This window comes from Notamacropus eugenii, chromosome 4 (genome assembly GCF_028372415.1).
Source record: "Notamacropus eugenii isolate mMacEug1 chromosome 4, mMacEug1.pri_v2, whole genome shotgun sequence".
In the NCBI taxonomy this organism is placed as follows: domain Eukaryota; kingdom Metazoa; phylum Chordata; class Mammalia; order Diprotodontia; family Macropodidae; genus Notamacropus; species Notamacropus eugenii.
Window position 1 is genome coordinate 339,759,989 of NC_092875.1, and position 19,477 is coordinate 339,779,465.

At 41.2% G+C, this 19,477-nt stretch overlaps 1 long non-coding RNA gene across 1 annotated transcript in view; it reads left to right on the plus strand.

The window, feature by feature from the left end:
• LOC140498027 (uncharacterized) overlaps nt 1-19,477 on the plus strand; it is a 365,436-nt gene that overhangs the window by 313,268 nt on the left and 32,691 nt on the right. Inside the window, exon 3 of the long non-coding RNA XR_011964986.1 lies at nt 5,184-5,232. This is a non-coding gene — a long non-coding RNA (uncharacterized lncRNA). The remainder of the gene's footprint in view (nt 1-5,183; nt 5,233-19,477) is intronic.

Consider the following 19,477-nt stretch of genomic DNA (forward strand, 5'->3'; position numbering starts at 1 on the left):
TTTATTATGGGGAAAGTAGAGTAATAATATCTACCTATATTTATTAGGTATAAGCACAGCCAGAGTGCCAATGAAAACATCTACCCAGGATACAACTAAATGATTTAGGTTTTGACCTTGCTAATTTTTTGGACTTTTTGTTTGTTCTTCTGTTAATTAAAAAAAAGTATTTACATTTTGTTTTGAGATAACAGATACTGCCCAAACAAACCCCTTTGCAAAGTCAGTTTATCTTTTGCTAACAGAAAGGATGGATGGAGGCAGCCTTTAACTTTGGCAGTATGGTACTAACATTGACTCTTGTCATTAACCAGTTTGCTGTGTCTCCATAATGACCTAATTTACATTGCAGAAATCATTGTGTATATTATTCTTTCAGTTCTGCTTTCTCCACTTTGCATCACTTCATACAAATCTTCCCATTTTTCCCCTAATTCTTTTTATTCATCATTCTTTATGGAGTGTTAGTATTCCATTATATCCATATACCACAATTTGTTCAGTCATTCTTCCAATCAATGGACATATTTTTTGTTTCCAATTTCTTGTTATCAAAAATTATGCTGCTGTGGACACTTTTGTACATAAGAATGTTTTCTTGCTATCAATAACTGACTTGGGATATAGTTCCAGCAGCAAGATCTCTAAGTCAGAGTATAAACAAATATCTGGGTCAATGGATATGGACAATTTTGTAACTTTTCTTGAATAATTCCCCATTGTTTTCCAGTTGTCAAACCAATTCACAGCTCTACCAAAAGTGAATTAGTACACCTGTCTTCCCTCAACCCCTCCAATAGTATTTTCCATCTTTTGGCATCTCTGCTAGTTTAAAAGGTATAAAATGATCATTCAACCTAACCTTGCTAATTTTATGCTTGAATCCTAATATTCCTATAACATCCAGGCTTCTGAGCCTCCATCCCCATAACATCTCCCTAGAATCACCTCATCAAGGACTTGGGTCTATCAAAATGTATGCAGCCCAAAGATGATAATCCTATTCCCCAAATCTTCCAGTCCAAACTCCTCCAAAATTCTCATTCTCTGGGTTCAGTCTATGCTTTGTTTTCAAATCCCTACCACAAGTCTTGAGTAGAAGTAGACAAAATATCTAAAATTGGAAAGGATCTTATATATAGTCCAATTCCCTGGGTTTTCCGATGAGTACACTGGCCTACAACATGTAAGTAACCTATCCAAAATCACACATATAAGAAGTGGCCAAGTTTGGACTTGACCTCAAGAACCATGGCTCCCAAGTTCAGCATTATTTCCAGTACACCAAGTTGCCAGGGATGCCTGGACCCTGACACCCACCCACATACAATCACAATAGGAATCTCTACTATATGCCCAACCCACCATTCTTTGATTATCTCCCTCCATTGTACAAGGACACTTTATTCCTTCACACTGACTGAAAGCCCATTTCTCAGACAAGGTCCTCCCTTTTATGCCCTAAGACAGACTATTCCTGTTTTAAACCTTACACAACATCCCCAGCCCTCCATATTACTATCTCTTGGGACTCTTATCAAATTTCTTATTCCTTATTAAGGGTACTTCTAGCCCATAAATCCCTTTGGTAGTCTGGTAAACCCCTTCTCAGAATAATGTTTTTAAAGACATAAGATAAAATACTTAGGATTAGAAAGAAAACCATTTGTATTCAAATACATTTAGCAAAATAAAAGTTTGTTTAAAAATTCCTGTGACCATATGTTAAGAACCCTGATCTAGCCTCCCTTCCATCCCATGACAAAATCTAGATACCAGAAATGCCCTGGACCCAAGGAATATTTATTTCTATTTTCTGCCTAGGCTGCTAGCTCTACTTTCCTCTGTTTTCTGGTCCCTGCTTCCCATCCCCTGAGGCTGTGGAAGACCTGGAATGCCAAGGGGTTTTAATGGTAGTAAGTCAACAAGCAATTATTAAGCCCTTACTCTGTACCTGGCAGTACCAAGGCATGGAGATGAAATACTTTACCTCCTAATTACCTTTCGGTTTTTTCCCTTACTCAGCTGGAGGGGACTTAGAAATAACCCTCAACTTTTAGACCCTGCCAGGGTAAGTCATAGTTCTCTCTATACACTAGATCAGTGTATGTATATCCTGGGAACAGACATTTGCCAATTCTCACTGTCTAACAGAATTTCTCACCCAGGATCTCACACTCTCCTATACTCTTCTCCATATGATGGCTTCATGTTCACGAGTCTTGTGTTCCCAATCAAACTACAAACTTTCCAAGGGTAGAGCCCAACTAAACTGTTCCCAGTTTCATCCCAAATCCAACCTTAAAGATTGTCTAATCTGAGCATCTTATTTCTAAAGCTTATTAACTCTTTTTGTTTCCCTAGTCATTTCCTGATATAGATAGATATATAGATTTTTTTTTAATTTAACAAAAGATGTTTACTTAGCCATAGCATAGAAAAGATATTCAGTAAGGATACTGCAGCACTTAACTTGGGTAGTCTCAGCCCCCCCTTAACTCCATATGGAACTGCCTCTGGACAGCAGGGCAGGGAATGGTGACTCATGCTACCTTGGGACATCTGCTGAATCTGAAGTGATCCAGATATATTTGTAACAAAGAAGTAGTTTTGTAAAACTAACCAGTACTAAGACTTTATCTGATGTGTATGTAACACTGTGACCCGCACATCTCCCATTTCTCCAACAAGGTAGGAGGGTGTAGAGACGAGATTCATGATGTGTTCTTTGGGACTGAGGCTAGTCATTACAATTAATGAGAGCTCAGCTATCTTTCAGTGTTATTTACATGACTATAGTGGCTTTGGCTATACACATTCTTTTTTTTTACCTCCATCAGTTCCTATAAATCTTCCCATGTTTTTTCAGAATTCAGATCAAGTCATTTCATCAGATTCCCAAGAAGGAGTAGACACTCATAGGGAATCAGCCCAGAGGATTAGTCCCAAGGTGCTTATCACCTCGCACAGCAAAGTTAATGGACTGCCTTACACAGACTGCTTCTCTTCACCCACCATCAGCAGGGTACTCTCTGAAATATGGCTCCAGCAATGGGCATGAGCTGCACAGAATCATCCCCACTCTTCCAAATGACAGACACATCTAGGTGAAATGGAAGGATGGGGCAAGAGGCAGTTTATAGGCACTTTGAGCTTGGGTCTGCTGGGGTCAGTCTCTGGTCAAGTTTAGGAGTCAATCTGTGGTTGGATCACATAGTCAATCTGTGACTAAGCTCAGGGTGAATTTGTCACCAAAGTTAGAATGATCAGTCTGTGGTTGGTGTTGTGGGTAGTCTGTGGCTGAAGTTAGAAAGTCAGACTATGGCTGGAGAATGGTGTTTGTCTCTTTTAAATAAGTGACTCATGTGGGTATTAACTCTGTGACCTATGGGCTCTATGAGCAAAGAAAAATTGAAACAGCTCAAAGGAAATGCAGGATGCACAAATTTAGAGTATCCACCCTAAATGTTCAAATGGACTATTTGTGCGTGATTCTATGGTAGCACATTCTGAAATCGTATTGGTCTGATCAGCCACAATCAGACACATTGAAACTTGACTTTATCATAGTGATGTCATTTTGGTCCTCATAGAGAACATAGGACAACAACCAACCAATTCTGTGATCTGGAACTCCTTAAACCTCTAATCAGTGAGCATACCTGCCCAGATAAGCTATTCAGATATATTCAACTACTGAGTCAGAGGGGCCATTAGAAAGTGAAGGAGAGAGGGATGGGATACCTGGGGGCTGCTCAATGGTCTCTTGTCTTTAGAAGGAAATAGTTATTTAAGTTCTTGATAATAGCATAATGTGGGAGGGAGAGCCTGTCGCAGGGCAGGGGGGAGGTGTAAAGCCCATGGGTAGGGGAATATAAATCTCACTGAGGTCCTAGGGGAGGTAGATCCTAAAATAATGAGACTGCAGCCATCAACCCTATGAGCAAGGATATCTTTGAAGTAGGGGAATATAAATCTCACTGAGGTCCTAGGGGAGGTAGATCCTAAAATAATGAGACTGCAGCCATCAACCCTATGAGCAAGGATATCTTTGAAACATACATGTGTTTGTGTCTGCATAGATATGTGTATGTATATGCAAACAAGTGGCTTTCCACACAGGTGGATCTCTGTGTGTCTGTGGAAACATATCAGTGGTTCTCAAAGGGTCTGTAAAGACATATGAATGTGCCTGGAGTTCACTAGTTGTGCTACAAATTGTATGATTCTTATATATATAAAGACTCTATCTAACTCTTGCCACAGTGTGCCAGGATTCCTCCCTGCAAAGAATAATATTGTGCTGTGAGCAAAGAAAAATTTAAAACTATTGTGTATGTGTGTGCTTATGCATATGTATGTATGTATATCTACATTAAATGTATATATGCATTGTATATTAATATTGCTGATATCTGTGAGTGTCTGTTTCTCCAATGTGTGTAGCTCTGGGGGTAAAATAATGTCACTGTCATCATCATTGTGAAATCTAAGACCCTAGTTTAGAGTAGCAGCTATTCCTCTGCCCACATTTCCTGGGTCTCCCTTTCTAATGCAAACTACCTTGGCTTCCTTCAAATCCCTGCTATCCTACCTTCCACCTGGAAGCCTTTCCCAACCCTTCTTAATTCTTAATTACAATCCATTACATTGTAGACTCCTTGAGGACAGGGAGGGCCTTTTGCCTCTTTATATATCCCCAGCTCTTAGTACAGACCCTTGCTCATAGTAGGTGCTTAACAAATATTAATTGAGCGATTAATAGTGCCTTTCCTCTGTTGATTATTTCCAAGTTAGCATACAGACACATACACATACACACACACACGCACACACACACATACACACACACATACACACAAATACATACACATTTCATATATATATGTATATATGAGTGTGTGCACGTGTGTACATATGTATGTATATGAGTTTATATACATATGTGTGTATATATATATATATATATATGCCTATGTAGCTTGTCCATAGCTGTTTGCATGTTGTCTCCTCCATTAGATTGCAAGCTCCTCCATGGCAAGAACAGACTTCTACCTTTTTTTGTATCCTCAGTCATTAGCACAGTTCCAAGCACATGATAGGTAAATAAATGTTTATTGATTGACTGACTGACCTGATGCTCAATGCTAACCATTTCTCTCCTTCTGTGTTTTTCCTTGCAGATGAACAGGCCCATCCAGGTGAAGCCTGCGGACAGCGAGAGCCGAGGAGGTAGTAGCCATCTGCGTTGGCCCCTGTACCCAAAGGCTTATTTATCTAGGTCCCCTCATGGGCAAGGCCTTGTCCCATCGGCACCACCCTCACTGGCTCAAGTCCTGGCCCTTGAGCACCACTTCTGCTCACTCCCACCACACCAGGAATGTGACGTTGAAAGACTTGAGTACTAGGGCCCCGGAGTGGGTTGGACATTTGTGGAATTCCACTCACATCAAGCCTTTCTGCCTCATAGGCTAGGCTTGTCCCTAGCCATTATATCTCTCTTGCATGGGACTAGGGGAGAGGAAGGTCATGTGACCCCTAGCACGGGAAAGCTCAGAGTTACTTTGACTTGGGAGGTTTGGGTGGGTTGGTGGCGGGAGGGAGATGGTGAAAGTTTTAGAATGGGGGATTGCTTTGGAAAGAGAGAGGAGAGAGGTTGGGAGCCAAGAAGGGGAAGAGTTTGGAGTGGGGGATGGCAGATTGGGGTTGTGGAGGACCAAGATTTGAGACAGGAAGTGGGAGAGAGTTTGGGGCTTACCAAGAATGAACGGCCATGCTACCGTAGCATCTGTGATTTCTGTGGGATGTTTGTGGCTTGGTCACCCCTGTATCTCTACCCTTTTTCTCCAGTCCTAGGTCTCAGTTCCCTACCCACTTACCTCCTCATTCCTCCCAGGGATGTCTAAAGGTAGCCTGGGAAACTACTCCCAACATCTCTGATGAAAAGTCTACAGTGATTATGACTCTAGGATCCCTGCCCTGAGCAAGAAAAAGCCTTTGGAAAGAGATTTGGATTAAGAATCAAGAGCCCTGAGTTCAAGTCCTTCATATGCCACTAACCCTCAATATGATCTAAGATAAATCGTGTCACTTCTCTGGGCCTCAGTTTCCTCTTCTGTAAAATGTGGGATTTGAACTAGAGGACCTTTAAGTTTCCTTCCAGCTCTGAGGTTCTATGACTTGGGGGGATCACTTATGAGATGTTGTGATGGAGGTGGCTAGTACTGAGCTGGGCTGCATTAGAAAATGGATTGGAGTAAAAGATATTTGCCTCCCCTCAGACATACCTTGAACATGTTTACCTAAAACTTGGAGGTAGGTTTTGTGAAGGGCTTTCAGAGGAGATAGAAAAGAACTGGAAAAGGACCTAGGAAGATAGAGCTAAGGTAAAACCAAAATAGTTGAGGACTGCATTCTGGATTAATAAAAACAAAGGTACACAGAGTCAGGGTCCATTACACGAAGCAGGGGAAAGGATGCAGCCTTATTATCCAAACTACCACAATAGCTCTGAGCCCCTACTATTCCCACCCAGTAGTTAGGAAGATGAACTCAGTCTTGGCTTGTTCTCCTTTTCAAGAAGAGCAAACTGAGAGAAGCTATTGCTCCAGAAGGAGATGTAGACTAGGAACAGAAATAGGTTTAGGAAGAATTCAAATAAAACCCTAGAGCAGCATGTACAGGTCAATGAGGGGAGCTGAGGTGTCGATGCAAATTTGTGAGTGGAGGAACCATGATCCTAGTTGACCCCAAACCATTCCTCAGATTCATCAAAGCCAGGATCCAAGTCAAGGGAAACTAGATGCTGAGTCCAGAGGCTAGTATGTTGGGTATATCCTAATCTCCTATCTAAAGAGCCCTAAGGTCTAAAGGCTAAGTGACCTATCCAGGGTCAAAAGTGCTACTAAGTGCCTGAGGCTAGCATTCTATCTATGGAGCCACCAAGTGATAAATGTCTTCTAAACTATAAAACCTAAGTACAACAGGAATTCAGAGGAAGAAGAGATCACTATCATTTCTGTCATCAGAAATAATATATGTGCTATATGTGATCCATAAACCTATGGGACATAAAATCAGATGAAATATTTAAAGCACCCTACAGACCTTACAATGCTATATAAATGGTTTTTGTTGTTGTTATCATTATCAGAAGGGACTTCCTGAAAGAGCAAGGCTTTGAAGTAAAACTTGAGAATGTGTAAACTTTGAATAGGCAGCAGAGACATGAAAGGACATTCCAGACCAGGAAATATATAATCAAAGACAAAAAGGCAGAAAAGCAATTATACACAAGTTGGCCTGGCTGCAAGGGAGGAAGCATCTGGAGAAACAATGAAAAATCAGGTGGGGGGACAGTTGGGTAGGAGGTTGAGGGCCAGAATGTAGATCCTAGAGTACCAGACCATGTTGGTGTTTGATTTAATAAAAAAGATCCCATCTATGACCATACATTTGGAGAGAATTATCCATAATCTCCTTTGTTAAACTGGGCTTCATCCTGCTCCAAACTAAATACATTTTCTCTCTCTCCCCTTGGACACAAAAGTTTCTAACTTGCAAACTTCATGTCCTTTCTCCAATGTATCTACTGCCTCTGACACTTGCCCCAAACCAGATTAATCAGCTCTATTGTTTCTTGCTAAGAAAAAGTACATACACCAAAAAGGGGGGAGGGGGGAAAGAAGGGATAAAACCAAACCTAAATGTCTATCTCTTAATTGTTTATTCAGTATTTTAGTCAGATTGTTCTAAGTCAGCAGAATTGATGGGTTATTACCCCCCCAAAAAAAGACAAGTTGGTTTTAAAATAATCTGATATATAGTTAAATATTTTAAGTGAAAGGAGAGGAGATTATGACTAAAGGAGAATAAACAAAATGGGACAATTGAGGCAAAAGGGAGAACCTATGTGCCAAAAGGGTGAAGAAGAAAATGAGAAAAAAGAAGAGGGAGAAATTAAGAGAGGGAGGAGAGGAGAATGGAAAAGGAAGATGAAAGAAGAAAACAGGGTAAAGGAAGAGAAGTCAGGCAAAGAATTAATGGAAGAAGAGAAGGTGGAATTGAAGGAGGAAAAAAGGAAGAGGAAATACATAAAGGCACAGAGGGAGCAAGGGAAAGGAGATGGAAGGAAGAAGGAGAAAGTGGAAAACAGAACAGAATGAGGACACATGACAGAGCTGGGGACTTAGATTCAGAAAACCTGCATTCAACTCCCATTCCCGCTTACTTGTTCTGTTACCTTGGGCAAGTCATATCATCTCCCTGAGCTCCAGTTTTCCTGTCTATGAAAATGAGGGGACTAGAATGAAGGTTTAATTTAATTTAAGGTCCCTTCCAGCTTTAATTCTTTGACCCTTCTTGCTCTGACATATACATTCTTTGGCCAAGGGAATAAGAGAAAGGGAAGCTTCCCTTCTCATGTAGTCAAAGGTCAATGAGGAATTCAGATATCATATTTGAGACCTTCCAGTTCTCTCCATCCTCTCTATGAGTGTTCAATATGAATGTTTCAGTATGAAACCAGCCATTTGGGAATCATGGAGCCATGACTTACACCCTAGCAACTTTATGACTTAGGAACTACTACTGCCCCAAGAAGGGATGGAAAGTACCCTAACTCACTAGTCTTCCCTCCTTCTTTGTTGCATGTTTTTTCTTCCCCCAACCTAGTTTTCCTCAGGTCTGGCAAAGGGAGCCAAGCCAGTCCTTGGCATCTAGGCTTGAATCCAACCTGTGAAGGCATAGGACTAGAATAGTCATGGCAGTAAGGTTTGTCTGCAACTTGATCTGCTTCTCTCTTACTCATCCCCCATAAGACAGGCTAGTACCCAAAAGCCCCACTCACATTGAGTGATTAGGAACTAAATATGCTCACATCCTTAGCAGGCCAGAAGAAAAAAATGCAATGATGATTTGTTCTTAGATTGCTACTTTCATGTACTTTCCATGTCCTTAGAATCTGGAAGAGACTGCTAGCCAAGTGTTTGTAAGCAAATGTTCTATCTATTGCCAAGGGTATAAGGTTAGTCTATGACTAGTGCCTCTCTGTGGCTGATACTCAAGGTATCATCTGTGGAGAGAGAGATAGGAAAAGTCTATGTCTGGGATAATATATCTCTAGTATCATAGATTTAGAGATGAAAGAAGTCCCAGAAGCCATCTAGTCCAACCCCATCATTTAATGAGAGGCAACTGAGATTCAGGAAAGTGAAATAAGTGATGTGCTCAAGAGTACACAGCAATAAAAGGTGGGGTTTGAACCCAAGACTTCTGACTCCAGAGTCTGTCCAATGTAGCATGCTGCCAGGGATTTGAATTTTTCTCTATATGAAGTTAACCAGTCTGGATAGGCATCTTATCTAAGACCTTGACCTCTTCCTCTGCCCTGAATTCTGATCCCTGTATTAATGGGCCCTATGAAATGTGGAATGAAATTACTTTTTTCCCATTTACTATCCTGACTGGTTTGGGAGAAAGGTGGGGACTTTTCACTGATGCAAATATAAGACACTACAGAAAGGCTGTGTGGGCAAGGAACATCTCTAACTGGGAATGTTTAATGAAGTCCTAGAAAAGTCAGTACCCAACCCCACTTAGTGGGCCCCTGCCTTATACAACTTTTCCCAAGAGATAGAGGAGAGTTGTGGGCTAAACCCTGAGACTCTTGGGCTCTAGGAACAGATTCAGCCAGCTCTGAAGAGCTCTCTAGTGAAGAATAAATGATTGGGCTTCATAGGGAATCAGCTGAATTTTTTTTAATTAAAAAAATGCATGTTCTTTCAAGTACAGCAAAATAGTAATAGAGAGGCCGCTCACTACCAAGGCTCCCACAGCCCATACTCCCTAGCCCATCTCCTGAGTCCAAGGTCAAGGTACCCATATTACTTCCTACCAGAGGCAGAAAACACCTCCCACCCCCATCCTCACCCTCATTCTTGTTCCACATAAATCCTTCCCAGATTTATGATGGTGGCTTGAAACCTTGATCACATCAGTTACGACTAAAAATTGTTTTTATTCTTTCTCCTCCATCCTCACAAAGCAACCTCTGCTGAGCAACACCCAGAGTCAACCTCTCCCCAACCCCCCCCACTCTGCCCTTACACATACGCGCGCACACACACACACACACACACACACACACACACACACACACACACACACACACACACACACACACACCAGAACACCAGAACAATAGTTGCTTCTCCTCCAGGGCCCTCAAGTCTCAGCAAAACACAACCCAAAAAAATACAATCCAACAGCATCCCAAAACTCAACACAACTTTATGTACATACACCCCAATATACAAAAACCTGACACAACCCAACCCATACATCACATTGAGGAGACCTTAGGAAAAAAATATGAAGTTGGAGGTACTTATACTCCTCCCCTTCTCTGTACCCTGTTCCTGGCTTTCCATAGTTCCTCCTTCCTACCTCCAAAGAGCCCAGCTGAACCTGACCATGAGCCAAAAGAATAAAATTCTAATAGCAGAATTTCAGGCACCAATCACAGCTAAGTTGGGTAAATATTTGGAGATAGAAACCTTTCCAGTGCCAAGATGGATGCAACCCCAGCAGAGTAGTGTGGTAGGAAGAACAATTGATTTAGACTTGAAGGACTTGGGTTTGGATCCCAGTTCTGTTCCTTAACATCTATGTGACCTTGAGGATGTAACTTCACCTCTTTCAGACTCAGTTTCTTCATCTGTAAAAAGAGGGGGTTGGAACAGATGATCTCTAATGTCCTAAATTCTATGATCCTATGACCATTCCTCCCCTAAAATAACAGCCCTATAATAATTTAACCTCCTGGAAGCCATTCTAGATAGCTTATCCAGTCCCACAAACTCCAGTTCAGTTTAAGCTCAATTTACAAATATCCTCATCTAACATGCTCCCCCACTTCCTTGACTACATCTTAATTCTCTACTATGTGCAGGATAATGTGCTAGGCACTTGGAGAGATACAAAGTTTAGGTAATGCACAATATTAAATGATGAGTTCATTAGAGAGGTTGAGAGAAAAGTACTGGGTGAAGCTGGAACCCCAAAGCTGTTACTAATGAGGAGAATCAGGGAAGAGAAAACTAAGACAGAGAGAATATTCCAGTCATAAGTAAAGTCTAAAGAAAAAAAAGAAGGTGCAGAGTGGATTCAGGTATTCCTGACCTCAGAACTCTAATCCCTCTCTACTACATCACCCTTCAAAATTCTGAAGATAGTTCTCATCTCCCCTAAGTCTTCCCTTCACCTAGATGGGCACTTTCATGCTCCTTCAGTACAGCCTGAGGTGGTATCATTTTGAAGCCTCTTCCACACTACTCACTCACCTCTAAATGCTCTTTTTCTTATCAATGCCCTTCCTAAAATGTGGGTCCAGAACTGAACACAATATTTCTCTGCTCTTCTTTGACTCAAGAAGAGGACAGAGGAATGATCACCTGTTATTCCTAAGGGCAAGGCTTTTTAATGCCTACCGTGATGTCAGAAACTTTTCTGGTTGCCATATCACACTGCTGGCTCACATTTGGGCTTATAGCTTATGGCTTCCAACTTTTCCCTACCTGTCATCTCTAGGTCTCTGCCTCTATCATATCCTCTCTCTCTGCCTCTCTTTCTGTCTCTCTGTCTCTGTCTCTCTCTCTCATTGTTTCTCTTTTTCTAATGACATGAAAATAATTAGGTATATATAGACATATGCAGACTAAATGGAAGGTAATCTGACTCTAACATTTAGGAAGACCAAGAAAAGCCTCCTGAAAAAGGCAAACTTTGAACTAAGTCTTAAAGGAAGCCAGAGAAACTAGACGGAGGAGGTGAGGAGGAAGAGCATTCCAGGCTTGGGAACTAGCCAGTGGAGAGGCATGGAGAATTGTGCAGGCCACTGTAAGGGAAGAATTGAGAGTGACATCAAGGTTTCCTGCCTGGATAACTGGGAAGATGCTGGTGCCTTCAATAGTAATAGGAAAGTTGGAAATAGAGAAGTGCTTGGAAGGAAAGATAATGAGATCTGTTTTGGACATGTTGAGTTTGATATGCCTATTGGGACATCCAATTCAAGAGGTCCAAAAGGCAGCTGGTAATGTGGTGCTGGAGCTCCTGGAAGAGATAGGATTCATATATAGATCTCAGAATCATCTACATAGAGATGCTAATTGAACCCATTGGGGCTTATGAGATAATCAAACAAGAGAGTATAGAGGGAAAAGAGAAGCAGGCCCAGAGATGAACCTTGGGGGAAGCCTACAGTTAGTGGGTGTGATGTAAATGAAGATCCAGTAAAGGAGGATGAGAAAGAGCAGTCCGACAGATAGGGAGGAGATACAGGAGAGAGAAGTGTCACAAAAACCAAGTTTTCAGGAGAAGGTGATTGAGAATGTCAAGAATTGCAAAGAGGGCGGATGTGGACTGAGAAAAGCCCATTTGATTTGGCAATTAAGGGATCATCAGTAACTTTGGAGAGAGCAATTTCAGTTGAAAGATGAGATCAGAAGCCAGATTACAGATCCAAGGGCAATAATGTGAATATTTAGAAATGGTACATGACTCTTAACCACCACCTTCACCCTCATTCACCCCATCGATCCTTGGTGAGGTAATATGATTGATGTGACCTGGACTATGCACCATATGGAGAAAGTAGCACAGACCCAACCCTGCCCTACTTCATCCATAGGTCTTGGATCCCTGATAGGGGATCTAAGGATAGATGGATAGATCAGCGTCATTGATGATAAAGGGATAGGAAACCACAAAAGCTTAAGTAAGGGATGAATTAAGAACACAATAGTATCTTTAAATATCAAATACGTGAAGCTTCTTTTGGGGGTGAATGGCTCAGGGAATTCTAAATTGTCATTTCAGGACAATCTAGGAAGACTCTCTGAACAAGTCTCTTGAAAGAACTCTCTACTTTAACCAAGCTACTATCTTCCTCACTCTCTACACATACCATGATCATTCTGACTTTTACTGCTTTACTCATGCTGTTCACTGACCTTAAATGCAGGCCTCTCCCTATCTAAATCCCATTCATTCTTAAAAAGTCAATTCAAGTCCTACTCTTTCCAGGATGCTTTCCTACGCTTTCCATTCTATACTAACCTCTCTCTCCTCTAAGCTCCTAAACTTTGAATAACAAACTCTCATGCCTGATTATATTCTATTTTGTATTATTTTACAATCGTTTCTTGTATCTTATCTAGGGAAGTACATTTAAACTAGCTATGGGGAAATATGTCCCCTTCTTATTGTTGTAGATTTGTAGATTTGAGGGTACTTCTGTCTGTGTGGAGTAGGTGCAATCACAAAGCGAACTGGCAATTCAGAAATGAAATTGTTCCTCCTGAACTAGGTAGGATAGCTTGAATGTGGGCTATATGGATGATATGTCGACAGAAATCTTGAATGTATGATGATGGATGGAGAAGATTCATAATGAATATATTGTTGCTGATAGTAATATAAATGTTGTGCTAAAATGCTGGGATAGGATAAAATGTTGTGCTAAAATGCTGGGATAGAATAAGCAGGAGCCGTTGGGAGGCAGCTAGATCTATGATTTTGATATAGGTGGGATGATGGGGTAGGTAGGTAGCTAATTGAAAAGGTGTGCAAGTTTAAAAGAAGAAGCTTGAGAAAGTGACCTAGAGGCTATATATCCTAAACAGATTGACCCCAGAAAATCTGAGAGAGAGGGCACCAAGGAAGAAACTAGAAAATATGGAAAACTTTAAAAGACTGGTATTTGCATTCAGTCACATGTGACATTTTTGTGTGTGTGTGGATATTTGCAATTTACCCATGTGTATAGAGTAACAACTCCACCCACCCCTCCAGGTCCTCCACAAATTCTAAGAAAGTGCTCTTGTGCCCTGACCAATTGACTGAAAGTATGTTGGGAAGATAAGGCATCTCCTTCCACTCTCCCTCCTCTGAAAAGAAGGGAGGGGAAAAGGCCAAAAACTACAGGTATGTCTTTGAAGGAATAATTCCACAGTCTTTGAGTGGTGATGGTGGCATATTAGCTGGCTGAGTACATCAAGTAACCTTCTATTAAGGGTTGTCATAGAACCTGTCTTGTCCGCTCCCCCCCCTCCCCCCAGTATAGTGAGGTGCCATCCTACTTTTCTAGTCCCACCTCCTATTATTTTCATCCATATACTCTATAGACCAGCTAAATATTCTGCGGTACTCTCCTACCCACCCAATCCTACATGCCCCCCCACCTTTGCTTTCCTCATCTCCAAGCCTTTGCTCACCCTGTCCCCTATGACTAGAATATACTCTTCTCCTTCCTTGTTGAATCCTTTCCCATTCTTTAAAGCCCAGTTCTAATGCCACCAAAAAGGCTGCTATGATTCTCCTAGTCAGTCCCCCACAGACATCTCACAGCACTTTGCTGTGGCATTTATCATATATTACTATTGAGTATGTATTCATCTGTGATTTGTTCTTATCCCCCAACTAGAATCTAAGCTCCCTCAGGTCACAGACCATGTGGGGTCTAAGTTTCTCTCCCCTGGTACCCAGGACTGTGCATTCAGTAGTCACTTAATAAACATTTATTCAATTGAATGGCAACTAGTGCAAGATGAGCAGTGAGCAGGCACTCAAAAAATATTAATTGATTAATTGCTTTCTCCAGACCACTGAAATGGCCCAACTCAGCTCCCCACTCCAATAACTATTTTTCTAATTAGTAACGTGTCTGTACATGATAGGGAATAGAAGTAAATATGCTCCCACATTATGTGGTCACATGGGTCACGCTTCAGACACACTGCCTGGCTATGTGTCTGCCCTTCGCAGCTCCTGCCTCTCAACTTGGTTTTATTTCTCTACTTGGAGTTGGGGAGATGAGGCTGTCTGAGGGGAGGGAAGGAGAAAGGGGAGCAAGTGGGGGGGGGGGAATTGAACAGACTGTAAGTCAATCAGTTTCAAATTAGGGGTCCCTGTGGCAGATGTTGGGTGAGTCATTTAGCCTAACGGAGTTCTTGAGACAGTTTGCTTCTTCCACCTCCGGTTCATTTAAGGGATCTTTGGAGGCGTATTTTCCCTTCTCACAATGTCTTTAACTGCAGTGCCGGCATTCCCGCTGGGCAGGCTAATGAGGTTGGACACAATGCCTGTGAACATCCCTTCCGAGGCCCTGTCCCGGAGGCGACATTCCCGCCCATAAAACCATTGTTTATTTAGTCCTCCTGGCCCCAGCGCCATCTGTAGCCCCACCGGCTCCTGGAGCTTTTAAAGTCCTATTAAGTTTCCCCACTTCTCCTTCAAGCATTATTTTATTTCTAAACAGACACAGACAACTTCCTGTCAGCATTACTTCTGCAGGGAGGATGGAAGCCCACAGGCTCACTCCCATGTATGTGTGTGTGTGTGTGCGTGTGTGTGTGTGTGTGTGTGCGTGTGAGTGTCTATTCCTACACATGGGTTTTGGGAGAGAGAGGGAGTGATGGTCCTGTATTCTTTTGTTTACTTTCTATTTCCAGGAGTTTGGGGGGGAATTTGACACACATGTACTCCAACTTATTTTTATTTGTTTGTTTGTTTTAGTATTTATATTATGGCTTCCAGGCCTAGAGTCAGGAAGACTCATCTTCCTGAGTTCCGAGTTCAAATCCAGCCTCAGATACTTACTATCTGTGTGACCCTGGGCAAGAAGTTAACCCAGTTAACCTCAATTTCCTCACCTCTAAGAGGAACTGAAGAAGGAAATGGCAAACCATTTCAGTATCATTGCCAAGAAAAACCCAAATGAGATCACAAAGAGTTGTACATAACTGAAATGAATGAACAACAACAAATCTGGTTTCAGAAAATGCATTTCATAGGATCTGTATTTGGAAGTGAAATGATTTGCCTTCTGACTACAGATGCAGTCTTCTTTCCACTACACCATATCCTAGAACCAGGGAGTGATCCTAAGGGTACCCACATAGATCCATAAAAACTTCTAAGAGGATCCCAACCTTTAGGGTGCTCAAAGGTATCATAGAGACCCAGAAATCTGATCCTCAGAACACCCCCAATTCAGCTGATGAGCATTTATAACCCTCAAATCCCTCTAGGTACCTGGAGGCCCTAACAGCTGAGAATGTGAACCCTGCCTCAGAGCAAAACTAGCAAAGCCTTCAGTGGGCTCTAAGTCCCTTTTCTCCACTCCTAGTTGAAGAGGATTAAGGCTTTACTATGAGCTATCCAGGGTCCTGACCTGGTTCAGAATTTTAGGGCTTCAGAATTTTAGAGCAAGAATGGTCATTAGAGATCATCCAATCTAGCCTCAATTCTCAATCAACAAGTCTTTACTGATTACACATTGTGTTCATAGTTCATTGACATTGGAGCCAGAACAGACTTTACAGGTCATCCAGTTCAACACTCTCATTTTACAGATAATAAAACTGAGGAGTAGGGGGGAAAGGTCACAAAAATAGCATGTGGATTCTAAATTTAGTGTCATTTCCACCACACCATGCTACACCCAGTCTGTCTTAGGTACTATCAGGAAGGTAGGATAAAATAGAATTCCTTTCCTGAAGAATTTTGCTACAGAGACAAGACTGGCACAGACAAGTTTATAATCACTCAAGATCCCCAGCTTCAGGGAACCAGAGATAGAAGACTCACTACCAGAAATTAATAATAATAATAAAAACAGATACTGTGAATGCATTCTCCATGCAAGCTTTCTTCTAAGTCTGCCTCATTCATTAACATTTTGGGAATAAGGTTATAGAACTCATGCCAGTTATAAGTTCAGGCTGTCCTGAATGACCCAATCATCAGGTATTTTTATTGAACAAGACTCCCAACCAAGACATTCAACCCAAGCCCTCTGGTGGACAGAGTGTTAAACTGTGAAAGCTGATGTTGTCACCTTTGCACTTGAAAATTGTCTCAGGATCCTACATTTTCAGGGCCTTGATCAACTAATTCTTGTTTTGTCCAGTGAATGGAATGCTCCTACTTCTTATTCCTCCAAACCCCTGATTCTGAGTTACCATGTCTAAGGTGAAAAACTTTCTCCTCTGCTAATTCTCTCCAAAACTTCATCCCTATAGTTCATTCCTTTTCCCTCTAATTCTGTATCTCCTTCAATATATTTTTTTCTGGAGCATTATCATTTTCCTAGTCATCTCACCCATGTTCATAACCTTAGAGTCATTTTTGACTCCTCTGTCTTTCCTTCACATCCTATCAGTATCAAGTCTTGTAAATTCTAGCACTACAACTTTTCTTATACTTGTCTCCTTTTTCTAGTCACACATCCACCATTCTAGTTCAGTTCATCATAACCCCTTACCTGGACTACTATAATGGCCTCTGTTATTGAGGGGTTTCCCTTCTCCAATCTCTCCTGTAGAGAACTGCCAAAATACACCTCCTAAAACACAAGTCTGCCAGGTTTACACCTTATTCAAAAACATTCCGTGGTTTCCTTATCGATCTGGAGACAAAATCCAAATTCCTCAGCCTGGTCTTTAAGAGAAATGTTACACTTTGGCTGCAACCTACCTTTCTAGTCTTACTTTACCTTAGTCATCTTTACACACAGGACTCCTAGCTATTCCTCCAAAGTAGCATTCCATCTCTTACCCCCATACATTTGAAAAAACCAATCCCAGTGACTGGAATGAACTTCGTTTTAAATTCAGCTCTCAGAATCCTTATCTTCAATCAATCAACAAACATTTATGAAACAATGATACTAGAGATAAATACAGTAAACAAAACAATCTGTACTTTGAAGAGTGTACATTCTAGATTGTATAATACGGAGTTAGGAGGGGCAGGACATAGTTGAGCTTAGGTTCCTTCTCCAAAACGGAAAGCCACTAATACACTCTCTCTCCCCATATTGTACTGATTTATCCATTTGTATGCTGTACCTCTCCAATAAAGGGTAAGCTCCTCCAAGGTAGGAATTATTCCATTTTTTCCCCTTCTTCCCTATTGCCTTTCATATCTTAGGTGCTTAGTAAATGTTTGTTGAAATTAATCATAGGATTTATAGTTAAAATGGACATTACATAGCATCAATCCCAACCCCTTCATTTTACAGATGAAGAAATCTAGGCCCAGGGAGTACATGAAGTCACATCGGTATTAAATAATACAGTCAGGATTTAAATCTAGGTCTTCTGATTCCAAATACATATAATACTTTCTACTATAGCATATGTTGCCTATATATACATATACACACATATATGTATGTGTGTACATATATGTAGTATATATATGTATGTATGTATATACGCCAAATGTTTCACTTGAATCCACGAAATAAGGGGGAAAGGAAGGACGAGGGAATAAGCATTATGTAGCACCTACTCTGTGCCAGGCACCATGCTAAGCACCTTTATAAATGCTATTTCATTTGGTCCTCACAACCCTCTCAGGTAAGTACTATTATTATCCTCATATTACAGTTGAGAAAACTGGAGCAAACAGAGGTTAAGTGACTTGCTCAGAGTCACACAGCTAGTTAAGTATCTGAGATGGAATTTTAACACATCTTCCTGACTCCAGGCTCAGCACTCTACCCACTACATCACCAGCTGCCTCTATAACAAGGGATTTTAAAGACAGAGGGTGGACCTGTGACTTCATTTGCATAAGTGATAACCAAGGAAAACCTCTCTACCAAAGCAAGTCATTGCCTTACCTGCAACATAGAAAGGCTTAGAGAGTTGCCTAGAACAACATGCCCAGGGTCATTCAACCAGATATCATGTGAGAAATGGGTACTAAATCTAGGTCTTCCTGACTTCAAGGCCAATTCCCTATCCATTGTCTTCTATCTCATTTAAAAAAAAAAGAGGAAAACCTCCAGTGCTTTGAGAGGTTCTCTCATGGAAGATCTACAGAGAAAAGTAATAGAGAGGAATCCTACAGAATTTTCTAATTCATGAAAGGTTTTCAATTTACAACAGCTCAGGAAATGGCTACACTGATGAGATCACAAATCCACTAAAATACTGTGGAATCTTTGACAATCTGTAATGCTCACAAAATGGTTAACTACATTATTTTACATGATCCTCACAACCACACTCCTCCCTTCTCACCCCTCCCCCACCTTGCATCAGATCATCTAGGTATCATTTGATCATCTGCATTTATCAAATGAGGAAACTGACATAGCAGGTATTGAATGAATGCTAACTCTATATTTATTATAGAATTTCTGAGGGATGGAGAAATCACTACAGGTGTGTGGTGGGGATGGCAGCAGGAAAGAGAAAGACTTCACTGAAGAGGAGGCACTTGAATTGAGTTTTAGAGATTTGGATAGAAAGAGAAGTGAGAAGATATTCTCTACAAAGAAACAGATTGAGCCAGAATGGGGAGGCTAAAAAACACAGAAAGGATATAGAGCTTCATGGCAAGGGTGGAAAGATACTAGGTAGTAGTAAGGAGATAAACTAAGTGTTTAGGAAAATAGATTGTGGAG